The sequence below is a fragment of the Equus caballus genome, chromosome 20 (assembly GCF_041296265.1).
Source record: "Equus caballus isolate H_3958 breed thoroughbred chromosome 20, TB-T2T, whole genome shotgun sequence".
NCBI classification, from domain to species: Eukaryota; Metazoa; Chordata; class Mammalia; order Perissodactyla; family Equidae; genus Equus; species Equus caballus.
The window spans coordinates 44,290,253-44,305,808 of NC_091703.1; the positions used below are offsets into that span (position 1 = coordinate 44,290,253).

At 56.0% G+C, this 15,556-nt stretch overlaps 1 protein-coding gene across 7 annotated transcripts in view; it reads left to right on the top strand.

Moving 5' to 3' along the window:
- The first annotated feature begins 5,064 nt into the window (after positions 1 to 5,064).
- Positions 5,065 to 15,556, top strand: part of FOXP4 (forkhead box P4) — a 51,089-nt gene continuing 40,597 nt past the window's right edge. For all 7 annotated transcript variants that reach the window (XM_070245548.1, XM_023624909.2, XM_070245550.1 and 4 more), the window contains exon 1: positions 5,065 to 5,204. The gene's annotated coding sequence lies outside the window, so the exon portion shown is untranslated. The remainder of the gene's footprint in view (positions 5,205 to 15,556) is intronic.

Below are 15,556 nucleotides of genomic sequence, written 5' to 3' on the forward strand. Positions count from 1 at the left end.
ATCTAAAATTTCAAGATACCTAGGCACTACTAAATGATTAAGAGGGTAAAACTTACTTGGGAAGCTACCTACCAGCTTCAGGAAACTGGCTACCTCTGCAAGGGGAGGATGGAGGGAAGGAGAGAGGGTGGGGCAAGGAAGAACCTCAGCCATATCCGCGACCGTTTTTAAGCTTTTTATTTTTAAGCATAAAGAAAGATGTGTAAATTGTAACTGCACATCAGCCCAATTAATGTTCACAAAGTGAACACACTCATGTAACCACATCCCAAATTCAAAAAACACAGAACATTCCCAGATGCTCTTGCCCTCTCCCAGTCACTCCCCCACCGACAGCAGCCACGTCCATTAATTTGCTGGGTTTTGAATTTAGATAAATGGAATCATACAGTGTGTTTTCTCTTGTCTTGCTTTTATGCCCAACATTCTGATTGTGAGATTTCTCCCTGTTGCTGTGTGTGGCAACGGTTGGTTCATTCTTATTGCCAAGTCCTGGCCCGTGTACGAGAACACCAAGCTTTAGGCACCTATCCCACTCTTGATGCCTATTGAGAATAGTGCTGCTAAGAACATTCTAGTGTTCTTCCCACTTCTTGGAATTTACTCTAAGGAGATGTATGCACATTACTGCTTGGAAAAAAAAAAAAAAGAACATTCTAGTGTATGTCTTTTGGCGAATACATACATGTATGCATTTCCGATGGAGCTGCTGCGTGATGCTAGTAAAGTTTTATTCCTTTTTTTTTTTGAAAGATTTTATTTTTTCCTTTTTCTCCCCAAAGCCCCCCGGTACATAGTTGTGTATTCTTCGTTGTGGGTCCTTCTAGTTGTGGCATGTGGGATGCCGCCTCAGCGTGGCTTGCTGAGCAGTGCCATGTCCGCGCCCGGGATTCGAACTGACGAAACACTGGGCTGCCTGCAGCAGAGCGTGCAAACTTAACCACTCGGCCACAGGGCCGGCCCCAAAGTTTTATTCCTTAATAACTAAAAAAAGTTTGGGGGTAAAAATTAAGACTCAAACAGTCAGATGAATGGAAACATAAAATATCTGGGCCTCCTTGTGGCATAGTGGTTAAGTTCACATGTTCCCCTTTGGCAGCCCAGGGTTTGCAGGTTTGGATCCCAGGCACAGACCTACACACTGCTCTTCAAGCCACGCTGTGGTGGCATCCCACATACAAAATAGAGGAAGATAGGCAACAGATGTTAGCTCAGGGCCGATCTTCCTCACACAGACAAAAAAAATAAAATATCTGGGCCTTGATGTGTCGGGACTGTGGGAATAAGGAGACTAATGTTTCCAGACACCCCCCAACCCCAAGTGCCATGCCTTGTGGTAGGAACTAGCTCACCCACTAGCCCACTTCATCCTCACAACAGGGAGGCAGCCTCCCCCGGAAGGGACATCTGCTTTGGAGCAGGAAGACTTGGGGCACGTCCTTGCTGCACCACCTCCTAGCTGTGTGACCTGGGGTAAGTTGCCTGACCTCTCTGAGCCTCAAGTTCCTCACCTGTCAAATGAGAAGAGCCACCATGCCCAGGTGATAATGCTGAACAGCATGTGAGTCAAGTGCCTGGCACACAGCAGGCATTTAATAAGTACCAAGTGCAGTTGTATGTATGATTTGCAGTTGTATGAGGTTGGTATTCATCATTGGTTTTTGTTATTTCCATCTTTTGTTTTTTAGTATACTTTTTTTTTCTTTTGGTGAGGAAGGTTGGCTCCGAGCTAACATCTGTTGCCAATCTTCCTCTTTTTTTTCTCCCCAAAGCCACAGTACATAGCTGCATATGCTATCTGTAAGTCATTCTAGTTCCTCTATGTGGGATGCCACCTCAGCATGGCCTGATGAGCGGTGCGTAGGTCCGTGCCCAGGATCTGAACCGGTGAACCCCAGGCTGCCAAAGTGCAGCGTGTGAATTTAACCACTTGCCCACGGGGTCAGCCCCAGTATTCCTCACTTTTAGGGGAGGAAACTGGGACGCACAAAAGAGAAAATGAGCATTCATGGAAAGCTCTCAATGAGCAGGTCCCCGAGCTTGAAGCCTTGCCCATGTTTTCCATGCTATCCCCCGCACCACCCCAGGAGGAGATCCCCCCGTTTTGTAGATGAGGAAACTGAGGCTCAGACAGCATGCAACTTGCCCAGGTCACACTGCTGGTAAGCGATGGAGGCTGAAGTTCAACCCAAGGCCGCCGCCCTCCAGCCCCTGCACTCTTCACCATGGCCTGCCTGGTGTGGGGCCCTGCTTCTCGCCACAGCCATAGGCCCTGGGCCTGGCCCCTTTGAAGGAACAAGGACGGGAAGGGGAGGCCCCTGCCTGCTCCCAGTGGCTGCCTCAGGAGCCAGGGCCGCTCTTTTGAACCTTCTCACAGAGCGCTGGCACCAGAAGGAAGGGCTTTGGACTGGCTGCTTTGATTTCGAGGTGTTTGTTCTGTATCTTTCTTTGGTGAGGCCTTGTTTTCCTCACTAAAATGCCCTTTAGGGGACGACAAGACAGGTTGTCGGTCTCCCTTGGCCCTCCACCCCCACCCCCCGTGACTCACAGGGTGCTGAGAACCGAGCCAGCCTGGAGATGAGGGGTAAACTGAAACGAAAGCATTTCCCAGGGAAATCCCTAGGGCAAGTGAGCCAGTGTGTGAGGGAGGAGGGCTGTGGCAGGAAGGTGACGGGAAAGGATTCAGTGGGTGTGACAGCCAGCCAGAAAAGAGCCGGAGAAGCCCCGTGGAGGTCACCTCCCTCCATCTCCCCTTCTTTTGTTCTCACCCCACACTAAGCCTCTGTAGGAAGGATGGGAAGGGGGCCCGAGGGGCTCATCCTGGCCCAGCTGGGCTCACCCAAGGACCTGCCAACTCCAGGCCAGGCCCAGGCCTGTCCACACACCTCCCACCAGGGCTGACTCTCCATAACAGATAAATCAGATCACACCACCACCGGCTTCCTTCCTCCCAAACTGACTCCTTCTCAGGAACCCACAGCAGGCCATGTGGCTTTAAAGACCTCCATGAGCTTCTTCCCTGTCCTCACTGAAGTGGCTCTGGGTGGAATGCTGCTTCATCACTTACCCTCTGTGTAAGCCTGGGCAAGTGACTCAACCTTTCTGTGCCTCAGTTTCCTCCTCTGTAAAATGGAGAGAATAGTAGTACCTATTTCATGGGATTATCATGAAGAGGAAATGAGTCCTATGCCTGGGATGTGGGATGACTCGATGTTAGCTGTTGTTATTTTGTTCTAATTGCTATTGCTGGTGCTACACTGGAAAGGAGACTGTGGTATCCACATAAACAGCACCTAGAGGCCTCCCCCCAAGAATTTCACACCTAGATATCTGAAAGGTTCCAGCAGGACCTAAGTATGCCTGTCACGCCCGCCCAGCTGGGCAAATACATAGGATCCGGACCTGGACAGGTACCACTAACATTACACAACTTCTGGCTATTTGCAGCCACAGAAAAGGGATGGCATAAGTAATGGAGAACAATCCAAGAGGGAGCCTCCTCTCTGGAAACCCTTTTCTTCCCAGCTCCATTGGAAAGGCTTCTCTTCCAAGAAATTCTCTCCCCGGGCGACAGCACCAGTTCCTGAAGCACCCCCTGCTCACACTCCACAGGAGCATCATGTGTCTGCCCTGTCTCCACCTGCCTCAGGTGATTTGGGGCCAGAAGAGCCTTCAAGAGCCACTGCCTTCCTGCCTTCATCCAACGGCAGGGTCCCCCCTTGGTCAAGGGCTCTCCTTGAGGATCTCTGAGGCGTCTCTCAACCCTCCCTCCAACACACAGAGACACCTGGGAGGTGTTTTCGGGGTGGAGGGTGGGAGAGAGGATTTATTCAGATTTCCACGGGTCTCTGAGTGGGACGTCTGCTACCAGCATCGCCCTCCCCCTTGGATCTTGGGCCTTTCCTCATCCGGACTTCCCCCTCCCAACCCCAAAACCTCCACCACCGCAATCCCTCCAGTTCCTTCCCTTCCCCACCCCACCTGTGGCAAAAGACATTGAGTTTTGTTTACAACCTAATTTGTCTGGATAATTGCCTCGACTTTGCACTTCGCTTTGCCGGCGTGCATCAGGCTTGGGGCCCCCTTCACTGGTTCACAGAGCACTTTATGGGAAATTCCCTTCCGGAGAGGGAGGCAGCGCGCGCCCGGGGTGACGATTCACAAAACCCAGAGGAGCTTCCCCACCTCCCCCACCCCCGGTTCAGAAAGCCCACCCCCAACCCCCACGCAAAGGGGAGCAGGAGGGAGGCAGGGAAGGACCCGGGCTGACACCAGGCCCCCGGCCACTCCCCGCGTCGAGCGCAGCCCGCCGGGAACCAATGAACCGTGTGGGAGCAGAGCTTGGCCGTACCTCCAGACTCCAGGGAAAGGCCAGGGCTTGCAAAGGGCGCCATAGGCTTCGCGAGGCCAGGGGGCATCCCTGCGGCCTCTCCACCACCCGCCTTTTTCAGGTCCGCAGCCCCATGTCTTGTGCCCAGACCCCCACTTTTCTTCCCCTGAAGTTTGGTCCACGTGGTCTTCCCTCGCTCACGGCTGGCTGCCTCGCAGGGTGGAAGTGGCTGCACCTGCTTTAGGCGAATTATGGTAGCGCTAGAAGTTGGTCTGCCCTCCCTCCGCCGCTCGCTCGCTCCCTCCTCCCGCTCTCCGCGCGCTCCCTCCTTCCCCTCCACCCCTCCTCCCCCGCCTCCTCCCGCCCCGCCCGCGCGCCGCCCGCTCGCAGCCACTCGCAGCCCGGGCTCAGTCGCAGCCCCTCGGAGTCCGGAGCCGGCCGCCCCTGCGGACCGGACAGCGCGGCCGGCGGCCGGGACGGAGCCCCCAGCCCGCGAGGAGGGCGCGGCGCAGGCGGCGGCGCGGCGGGGAGGAGCCCGGGCCGGAACCAGGGCTGGGCCGGGGGCGGGGACGCCGGGGTCCCGGAGCTCCGGAGCCGGAGCGAGCGAACGAGCGTCGCGGGAGGATCGGGAAGGAGGAGCCCAGCCGGAGCGAGCCGAGCTGCCCACAAAGTGCGATGCCCCGGCGGAGCTAGGGCGCGCGGCGGCCGGCGCGGCGCGGCGCGGAGGGAGGACGCCCGGGAGCGGCGCGGCGCTGGGCGGCGCGGAGGGGCAGCCCCAGCGGGCGGCGGCGGGCCCGGGCTGCGACCCGAGCGAGCCCCATGCCCCGCGCGGGCTGACGGGCCGGAGCCCGCACGGAGCGGCCGGGCCGGACAGGTAGGTGGCGGGCCGAGCCGGGGACGCGGGTGGGGGCTGGGCCGGCGAGCAGACCAACTCCCCGGCTCGCGCACTCTCTCGCCTTCTCACTGGCTCACTTTGTGTTTGCAAACTGCCCGCCGGAGACGCGCCGGGCGCCGGGAGGAGCCGGGCCCAGGCCGGCGCACTTTGTTCCAGCCAGGGCCGGCTGCGGCGCACTGACCCCGCGCGGCCGCGACACCCCGCCCCCGGCGGGGCCCCGGCGGCCCAGAGCTGCCTTGGGAACAGGTGGGGGCTCCGCGCGGCGGCGGGAGGGGGCAGACAGCCGGAGGTCGGCCCGGGTCGGGGGGCTGGAAAGACTCCTGAGGCCCGCCCTTCCCCAAGAATCTGGGCCCCGCCCCCTCCCGGCCTGGCCGCTGGGAATGGGGTGTAAGGGGGCGCGACCCCCCCCCCCAACGCCCGGAGTCAGACAAAGACTACTTCCCGGCCCGGACTTTCCTGAGCTGGGGAGGGAAGGGGTGCAGTGAGCTCCTCCAACCCCAGTCCGTCCAGGACTCCCCAAGACGCGCCGGAGGCAGCTGGGGGGGGGGGGTGCGCGACGGTGGACCGCGATCTCACCCGCCGCGTCGCCTCGGGTGTGGAGGGGACTCGTTTTGCTGGGGTCGCACCTCGAAGGTTTCTTTGACCAGTCAGCCCCTTTCCCCCATTCCTCGGTCAGCTCGGAGATGGAGCGGAAAACTTCTTGAGGACTTGAGAGTGTCTGGAAACGGCCCCTGTGGTTTTGTGCGCTGGTGCTGGAGGGTAGGGGACTGACCTGGCGGTGGTACCTTCTTCACCCCGTTTAGGGAGAGCCCCCACCTCGCCATGTAGGGGAAAGGGAGGGCGGCAGCAGTGTTCGGAGGCCGCCTGGAAAGCGTGTCCTGGAGTGACCAAGCGCCCCCCCCCCCCCCCCCCAGGTTTCTAGTGTCTCCTCTGGACAGCCCCGCCACAGACACCTTTCTTTGACCGGCGGTCATCCCGGCCGCGCTCCTTCCTCCCGCTCCCCATTAATTCCAAACAAACTAACTTGGGCTGAGCCCGGGTAGGGCCCGTGGCGCTAGAATGCGGGGCGCCCTGAGCGACATGGGGTCCCGGGCTCCCTGGCAAAGGACCGTGTGATTTCGCGGGACGCGGATTCTGAGGCGGAGGCCCTAACGGCTGCGGATTCCTTCTCTCCCACTGGGGCGACCTCGTCAACACAGCCGCATCCCACCCTGTCCCGGACTCTCCAGGCTGGGGGAAGAGGATATGGGACCACGGAGACCTTGAGCCCATAGAGCACCGGGCTCCTCCCTTCGCACCCCTGGCCTCTTCTGCCAACCCCCGCCTGGCCGATTTCCTCGCGCACTTGGCGCCTGGGGTTTAAGGCGTCTGGAAATCACCGCGCGTCTCGCACCCCGGCCCGCGCCAGGTCTCCCTGAGGTTGACCGCCAGGCCTGGAGCAGGGAGTGGAGGTGGGGGGCCCGGAGGAGCAAACCTGAGTCTGAAGCTGTCATCCCGGCGGTTCCTGAGAAAGCCCTGGAGCATTTTGGCCGATGCGGGTTTTTACTTAAATTTAAGCATCTTCATCCCCAGCTTTAAAGCACTCGCCTGCATTATCCTAGAGCCAACTGCGTGGGGTCTGAGACTGAGGGCTGCGGGAGCGCAGCTTGAGGGGTAGCTAGGGCTGGAGCTGGAGGCTGGCCCGGGTGCCTCCTCCCACGCAGAAAGGGCGAGCAGCGGCATCCTCTATACGGAGGGTCTGACTAGTCCCGCCGCCAACACAGTGGGTAATGGACACCACTGGGAATTTGAGCCTAGAAGCTCACTTTCCTTGGAGAACCGGGACCAAACCCTACGGAAGTTGAGCATTTTAAGCGGGTGGGTGCTGGGGCTGAAGACTGGGCTGGCTGGGCCTCAGCTGCCTGAAGGGGAGCCACTCACTTCAGACAGCCGCGGTCCCAGACAGCCCCTGCCCAACCTGGCAGAAAACCGGCTATGGAGAAGGGGAAGTCTGCAAGCTTGGGTTTGTTTTTTTTTTTAAACTTGAGAAACTTTGTCTTTCCCCAGGCCTGGCAGGAGGGAGGGCCCCCGGACTGTGCTGTGGGCACCTGGATGGCTCGCTTGCTCAGGCAGCCTTAGATCTGAGCCTCTCAAAAGCAGGGCTGTGCCTTGGGGGGCTCCCCATCTGGTGTTGCTCCCACTCTTATCAGTGGGGCAAGGTGGAATGGGGAGGAAGTGGTGCTGTGGGTGCCCCCTCCCCCCACACACACCCAGGACCCCACTAAGATCTGAATTGCTCCTCCTGGACCCTTCAAACGCTGTCTTCCCGGGCCCTAGCCTTGGCACTAAGTTGGGGGAGACTGCAGGAACCTTCTCTCCTGGCACTAAGTGCTGGGCTCCTGGGTGGGGTTGTCTATCCTTCTCCCAGTCCTGGGCAGGTTTCCCAGGAGTTATGGAGTTGGGGAACCCCTGAGCCCCTGGGGAGAGAAAGGCCTGACACCCATGCTGGGGAATGCCGGGGGCAGGGCAGGTTGGGCCCAACTTGCAAAGGGACCTGTCCTGTCCCTTTCTCTGCGGGTGCCCTTCTCACACCTAGACACCCCCACCCCACCCTCTTTCTTCCGCCTTTGGCCAGGAACTTCCTTTCTGGCTGCTGGCAGGTAGGTCCTTTCTTGCCAGGAATGTGCATATCCTGCTGGGCCCCTACTCCAAACACACCTCTTCCTTAGGGGGAGGAAAGTAGGGGGACGGGGAGTGGGGGCTTCCTTTGATCCAGTAATTCCCCAAATGTTTGCTGAGCCCCTGCTCTGTCTGGGCAGGTCCCAGGCTGGGCACTGGAGTGCCCAAGCCGTGAAGCTGGGGTTTGCTCTCTGGACCTCACACTGTCAGGGTAGGAGAGAGAGGTAAGAGAGAATAGCAGGGAGAGGAGGAGGTGAGCGGAGTGTCTGTTTCAGATGAGATGTGTAATGTGCCAGGGGAGGGGAGGGTCGTCACCCCCAGAAACCCCTGCTCGGCTGCACCCTCCCTCCCTGTATCCTAACCCTTTGCTGCCCTGCTGTCTTGGTGGTTTTCGTGTCTCTCCAGCCGAAAAGCAAGCCCCTCCACTCCCAACAGGCACAATGTCTTTACTTTTCCAACAGCCCAAACATGCAGAATAATCATTTCTTCCATCCAAGGAGCTCCACACAGTTTCCCTTCATGGTCTGACACTTCTCCCAGTTGCCCCACACCAAGGCACGATTTTTGACAGGATTCTGAGACTCCATTGGCTGAAATGGCTGCCTCGGACTTGGTTCCAGAACTCTGGAACCCAGGGCAGGGAACTCGGCTCCCTGGGGCAGAATACGGGTCAGAGTGGAAAAGGCTTCAGAACTTGCCAGTAGTGATGGGGCTCTGGGGAACTTAATTAAGCTCATGGAACCTCACTTTTCTTATCCTCACCTTAGAGAGCTGGTTTAGGAGTTGAAAGGGCGAGCAAGTGCCTGGCATGTGGTGGTGCTGACTCAGGGGTGGCCTTTCTGTTCCATTCCCAGCACTGCCAGGCCATGTGTTGGACTGAATACTGGAAATGCATGAGTATGAACCTCCATTTTATGGGTTAGGAAAATGAAGCCCAGAGAAAGCAGCAACTTGTCTGAGGTTACACAGCTAGTTAGTGGTAGAGCTGAGACTAAAATGTGGGGCTCCTAACTCCCAGTATAACCAGTAGGGCTTGAGCCTCTGCTGGGGGGCAGGAAGAAAGGAGGGGATGGGAGGGCCTGCCAACTCTCCCCTCTCTCCACAAGCTCGGGCCTGGGCCGCCCCTCTGCCCTCCACTGAGAAGGCTGTGTTTCCCCTTCCTGTCTTCCCCTTAAAGGAGGGTCTGGATTGAGAACCTGATATTTCCCACCTACACACAACCCTAGAATGTCCAGTCGTATCCCCCCACGAGCTCCAGCCCTCCTAAGGTACTCGTGGAGAGAAATAAAAATGGGAGAGAGAATTCCCCAGGACACAGAGCAGGAAAAATGGCTGGTACCATTTCTCCAAAATAGGAGACTTCTACCATGTGGAACCCTAGCCTACACAGCTTTATGCAAGACAAGTTTGGCAGCCAGTCTCAAAATCAATTTGGGACCTACTCCTGGATGGATCATCTCGAACAAACAAAAAGAAACTTCCCCCTGAGCCTGAAGTTGCTGGCCCGTTCAGCATCGTCGTCCTGGATTCTCCGTGGAAATGCACACCTTCTTTGCCCACTGCCGGTTAAGCCATGCTGGGCTCACAGCAGGAACCCTCTTGACTCCAACCTCACAGGCCACCGATGCAGTGGTCTTGTGAGATGGCGTTCAGTGGGTCCCTCACAGAGCCTGCCTGAGCTAGACATCAAGAGTTCCCACACAAAAGGTGCACAGTTGAACTGGACCACAGGGCATTGGGCTGTGGAGTTCAAGCTTCTGGTGCCTGGAGGGTCCCATCCAAGCCTGAACCTGGCTGATGCCCTCTCTTCCCTTCATCCCTGTCCCAGGACTCCTCCCCCCAGGGTCTATACAGCCCTTGCCTTTCCCTCCCCAGCCCTGGCCATAGCCATGCGGCCTGTGTCCCGAATCCTACCAGCTCTGCCCACCTCCCCACGCTCCATCCTCTGTCCAACTGAAGCCTCCGGAGCTGTGACCTGAGGGTGAATGGGGTCGTTGGTGATACAGGACAGGTTTTTTCTCCCGCTGGGAATTTCTGATGGCACCTGACCTGGGCTTCCATCCAAATGAGGGAGTTGGGGGGAGATGGTGGGTTTTCTTCCTACGGTAACAAAGTGGAGTGTGTGTAGAACGGCGACCCTCTGGCATTGGTTCAAGGCAGGCAAGGTCAGTGGGGCAGAAGTTACCCAGAATTTCCACTAGTGAAGGAGGGACAATTGATGGCAACTTGAGGGCAGGGTGGCTCCGGGAATAGAGACCCGGACTCCTCATCATCTCCATTCCACAAACGTTATGGAGCTCTCACGGTCTGGTGGTGCGCAGGCGGGTGGTGGTGAAGAGGCTTAATAAGAGGTGGCTTGCTTGCAACTTGGGGAATCAGAAGTGGAGCAAGTGCCTCAGCGCCCATCGTTTGGATTGGTACTGGTGACGCCCATCGTTTGGATTGGTACTGGTGACGAGGCAGCTCCCCAGCAGGAACAGGATGCCTATGCTGGCCCCCAGAGAGCCCTCAGGAGGGCTGCGATGTGTGAAGGGAACTGGGGAGTGGATGGGTGAGGGGGCTTCCGTTCTGGTTTCCTCAACTAGGCAGGCGCCCTTGGATTTGGTTCCTCAGCTCTGGAGCCCATGCTTCGAGGAGACCCAGGGGAAAGAAGTTGGTGCACAAGATGGTAGGGGTGTACTTCCTCCTTGCCTTCAGGGGTTTCCTGGGCAGATAGCATCTGCACCGTGGAAGGAAAGTGCGTGGCCGGGAGAATTCTGGGGAGGATTTGCAGGAAACTCAGGGAGTGGCCGAGGCTGTAAAGCGCTGCGCGTGGAGATGTTCCCCAGCTTCTCGAGGCTCCCGCATCCTTGGATTAGAGATGGAGGCGCTTGTTTGCCAAGGTCAGAAGTCTGCTTGTTGAGCGAGGGCACAGAGTTGGTGCACTTGGGAGGATCTCTCCTTGAAGCCTCCGCGATTTCCCCGAAGAGCCAGGGCTACCTGGTCTTCCCTCCCCAGTCGAGCGCGCTCTCCGGGCCAGCACTTCCTTGAGACCCCGCGAGCGCAGGAGTGCGAGTTGCAGGAAGCTCCTTGATCATCGCCGAGACCTGAGCTCCGGGATGCAGCGCCGGGTGTCTGCGGCCCTCACCGGAGCGCCGAGAAAATGCCCGGGCGCAGGCCGACTCCGCGCGGCGCCTGGGGGTCCAGGGAGGGCTGGAAGAGCTGGCGGCTCGGGCAGTGTGGCCTCCGTCTTAACCACCGGGAGGGCCGCCCGCGCCGTGTGCTGCCCAGGATCCTCGCTGTTGGGGATGACTGCGCGACTGGGTCACAAACAAGTCTGGACTCTCCCGTGAGGGGTACCAGTAAGCGCACTGCTACCAATTTCCTAATTCCTCTGTGGCCTTAGGCATGACCGTCTTCTCTCTGGGCCTCAGTTTTCCTAACTGTACAGCTGGCAAGGGAGAACCCGCACTTCCCTCTCCCTGGCCTCCCCTTCCCGCAGCTGCCGGTGGGGTGTCAGGCGTCAGGCGAGTAGAACCTGGAAGGTCTCAGTGTATCCCCCTTTGTTCCGCCTCGGCCAAGCCTTCTGTCTCTGCCCGTCCTTCCGAAGGGGCGCTCTGGAGCACGGGGCAGGCGACCCTGCGGCCCAAGCTAGTCTCCTCCCCAATTAGGCGGCTGAGCCTGATTAAAGGGGGGCGCTGTCCGCCCCCTCCCGCCCGATCCCCATCGACGAGATTTCTCTTCATCAGAATCTCACATCCTCCAGAAATTAATTTGATGCCTCTTGTTATCAATTAATTGAATCTCGTAGGGAGAGAGAGCTCAGCGAGGCGGGCTGCGGCTTGGCCCTGGTGCGTCGCCCGTTCTGCCCTCCCCCTCACACCAGGACAGCCTCACCCTTCACCGTTTCTCTTTTACGGCCTTGCTTTCAATTTTACTTATTTTCTAACATAAAACCACTGCTATGTCCAGCTTGGCTTGGATGGTACCCATGGGCTGGGCACTGCCTGGGATTCACCGGGTCTGCGCTGTGGGGGGCCCCTTCCTCTCCCCTTGGCCCCCTTTGATCCCACCTTAAATCAACAAAACCTCACCCTTTGGGAATTCGACCCTGACTCTGTGCTGCAGGGGCTGCTGGTGAGAAACTTGGAGAGGAACGGGTGTGTGTGTGTGTGGGGGGTATCTGTCTGTCTGGAGAAAGACTCCAAGGAGACTCCCCCACTCCACACCCACCCTAGTTGGGGGAGCAGGGCACTGAAGGACCAGGCTACGGACCTGTCAGCCGCTGGGATTTTGTTCCTGTGAAAGTTCCATCTTTTTAGAAGAGTCATTTAAGAGCTGTTGCCCCCACCAGGGCTGACCCGCTGAATGCACAGGTGTGTGGTACCTCCGAGCTGCCCAACAGCCAGGTCAGGCATCTAGAGGAACGAGCCCTCAGCATTTCCAAGGACTCTTAGAAGCCCAGACTCTGCCTCCTGAATGGAAGGTGAAGGAGGAAGGTTCTAGAAGACGTCTCAATGTGGGAGGGGATTATAGCAGGCACGGGTAGGACTCGGTGGTCACCAGACCCTGACTGAGAAATCGTGCCTTGCCGTTTCACATACCTCCTTGTTCTGATCCTCACAACCACCCCAAGAGATGCTCCAGGTATTGATATTTATTCCTCTCATTTGACAGGTGAGGGGCCCAGACCCAGAGAAGTGATGTAGCTTGCCCAGGGTCACACAGCTAACTGGAACCTGCCTCTCTGGAATGCTGGCCATAAGGACTGAGGTCACAAATTGACTAACTTCACCCCTTATGAGTTTTGTTGACCCACACAAAATTTATTACAATGGTAAATTTCACATAAATATCCCCACTTCAAGCTTCTTTTGAAAAAACCCAAACCCTGTCAACACTGAGGCTACATTTCTGTGTGGTTAGGATAGACAGGGTTTGAGTGCCCTCCGCTTATCACCTGGGAGGCCAGCCTAGCCCCTGAGGGCATTTTGGTTAGCAGCTCCATCAGGGGGATTTCACTTGTCCTCAGTATTCTTCAAGGAAGAGCTAGGAGGACCAGTGTCCGAGAGACTCTGCAGGGTCTGTACCAGAGCTCAGAAAAGACCTTTAAGGACCCCCGGACCCAAATCTAATCCCACATAGCTGCTTAAGAACTGATGGTGGTGGATAATTTTTTTCCTTCTTTTTACCATGGACGGAATTATAGGGTCTTGTGTCTCCAGGGGCCTGTTCCAAGCTGAAACCAGCCCGGCCCTGTCCACGTGAGCCCCTCTGTAAAAGTCAGTACCCTCCTACTGCCCCCCCACCAAACTTAAGGACTTTTTGTTGGGGCTGGGGGAGACTTTCTTCCAAGAACAGAGCCACTGGTGGGGACTAGAGAAGAACTGGGCAGACGTTGCCCTTCTGGAACTAATTTTGGAACAGGGAGAGAGATGTGAAAGGGTGCTGAATCTCGCATGTTCAAATGTGGATGTGTTTGGATGCCCCTGTGTTGGTGCCCAACATCCCTGTGAATGCCGCACCTAGATATCATCAGAGGAGACAAGGGAGGGGCCAGGGCATGTCTGCAGGCTGGGCACAGCAGCGAGGGCCCCAGGGAGAGCCAGACCTAGCGCTCTGTCCCAGGTTGGCTGGAGCCCCTCCTGTGCTCACGGGAGCCCCCTGGTGCCAAGGGCACTACCAGAACCAGGCTCCAGATGGCCGCTCAGGTCCTGAGCGAGTTGCCCCCACCCCTTAACCAGCAGGCCCCCCACGTAAGACGTCACTATTTAATTAACCATCTCTGATTAACCAAACTTGGCATTCGGCTCCTCTTGCCCTCATCTTTCCCAGCTCCGAATCAATGGCTTTGATATGCTAATTAGGGAGTAATTTAATTTCAAAAGGCCGCAATTAACAAGGGTGTTGTGGACATGCTGTAGTTAAGCGGAGTAATCTAATTTGCATTAGTAACAAGCGGGGACTAATTAGAAGCTTAATTAGACACTTAGATGGCTCTTATGTTTACTTTCTTAATGAGATGGAGTGGGATCTTTGGTTCTTTTTCTTTTTTTTTTTTTCTTATTGTTAAGTCTTCCTTTTGGTCATGGTACTACTAAGGAGTGTGGAGGGAGGCCACCTTGGGAGGGCCGGGTAGGAGCATTTTGGAGCCGGAGCCAGTGAAAAGTGAACTGGGGGTGGTGGGGGCAGCGTGGGGGGAGGTTCAGATTCCAAGGAGATTCCAGAGTGACCGCCCTCCAGGCCTTGTACCTCTGAGGTGGGACTAGGGGAAGAGCACTGGTTTGGGAGTCAGAAGAGCTGTAGGGTTTCAGTTTAGCTCAGCCTCTTAGCAGTCAGGTGACCTTGTCAAGTCACTAGACGTCTCCTAAGTGTGGTTCCTTTGTCTGTCAAAGTGAGTGCCAGGCTGAGTGGGGAAGAGAGGAGGAGACAGGGTAGGGGAAAGGGCTTTCAAGGACTCGCTGAGTGGAATGGTTGTTATTAAGAATAAAATGTATTCACAAATTGTGTGCCCAGGCTTCACTTCCTTGGGGGTCAGCTCAGAAGTCACCTCCTACAGGAAGCCTTCCCAGAGCACCGCCACTCCCTCTAGGCACTCAGAGCCCCCCAGTGTGTATTTAACATAACATTTGTAAAGTTGTGTGAGTTGTTTAGGGCAGAGGTTCTCAATCCTGGCCACACTCGAAGTTTAGCATGCTTGGAAAAACTTCTAAAATTATCCATGCCTGGGTCCCACTCCCCAGAGAGTCCAATTTAATTGATCCAGGGAGGAGCATGGATATGGGTTTTTTTTTTTTTTTTTTTTTTTTGATGCTTGTGTTTGCCTGTGTATCTCTCTTTCTCCTCCACCAAATTGTAAGGCCCACCCCCCCCAAAGCAAGGGCTATGTTTTATTCAGCTCTATATGCCCAGACCCCAGGCCCCACTGTGCTCAGCATCAGTTGCAGGCAGAGCCCAGCCCCCCCCCCCCCCCCCCCCAGCTACGTGCCTTGTAAACTCACCCAGATTTGACAGAGTCTGTAGGGTTGGGGATGCCTTATGCTGGGTCTAAGAATCTTCTGGAGAAAGAGCTGAGGAGAATGGACGGAAATCAGTAAAAAGGTGAAGGGCTGGAGAATCCTGCGACATGGCTGCATTGCTGAAGGGCAAAATTGGTGCAGATTTTATGGACATCAATTAGGAAATAAATGTCTCAAGAGCCTTAAAAATATGCAAATCCACCTTCTAAATATGTATCCTAAGCAAACAGTCAGAAATGTGGAGTATTCTGTTCCCAGAGGGTGTTTATTGCAGTCCTAGTAAAAATAGGTAACAGTCTGGATGTCCAGCTCTAAGGGATTGGCTGAATAATTTCTGGAACAGCAGCCCATTCGAGCAGCTATGTGACCACTAAAAACTGTTGCTTAAAATATTCGATGTCATGTGGAAATGGTTATGATAGTAAGTGGTGAGTGGAAAAATAGGAAAATTCAAACCATGTACAGATTATGACCCCAATTTCACTTTTTAAATGTTTATATGCCAAAAGAGAGTGAAAATGGATGGATTGACTGGAAGGGGTGTGGCCAAAAGGCTGGCTCTCTGGATGGTAGAATTATGGGTACGATTTTTTTTTCTTTATACTTTTTTTTCCTTTCAAATTTTATACTAAGATGTCTAGTACTTTTATGACTAGAAAATAAAGTTATTTGAAA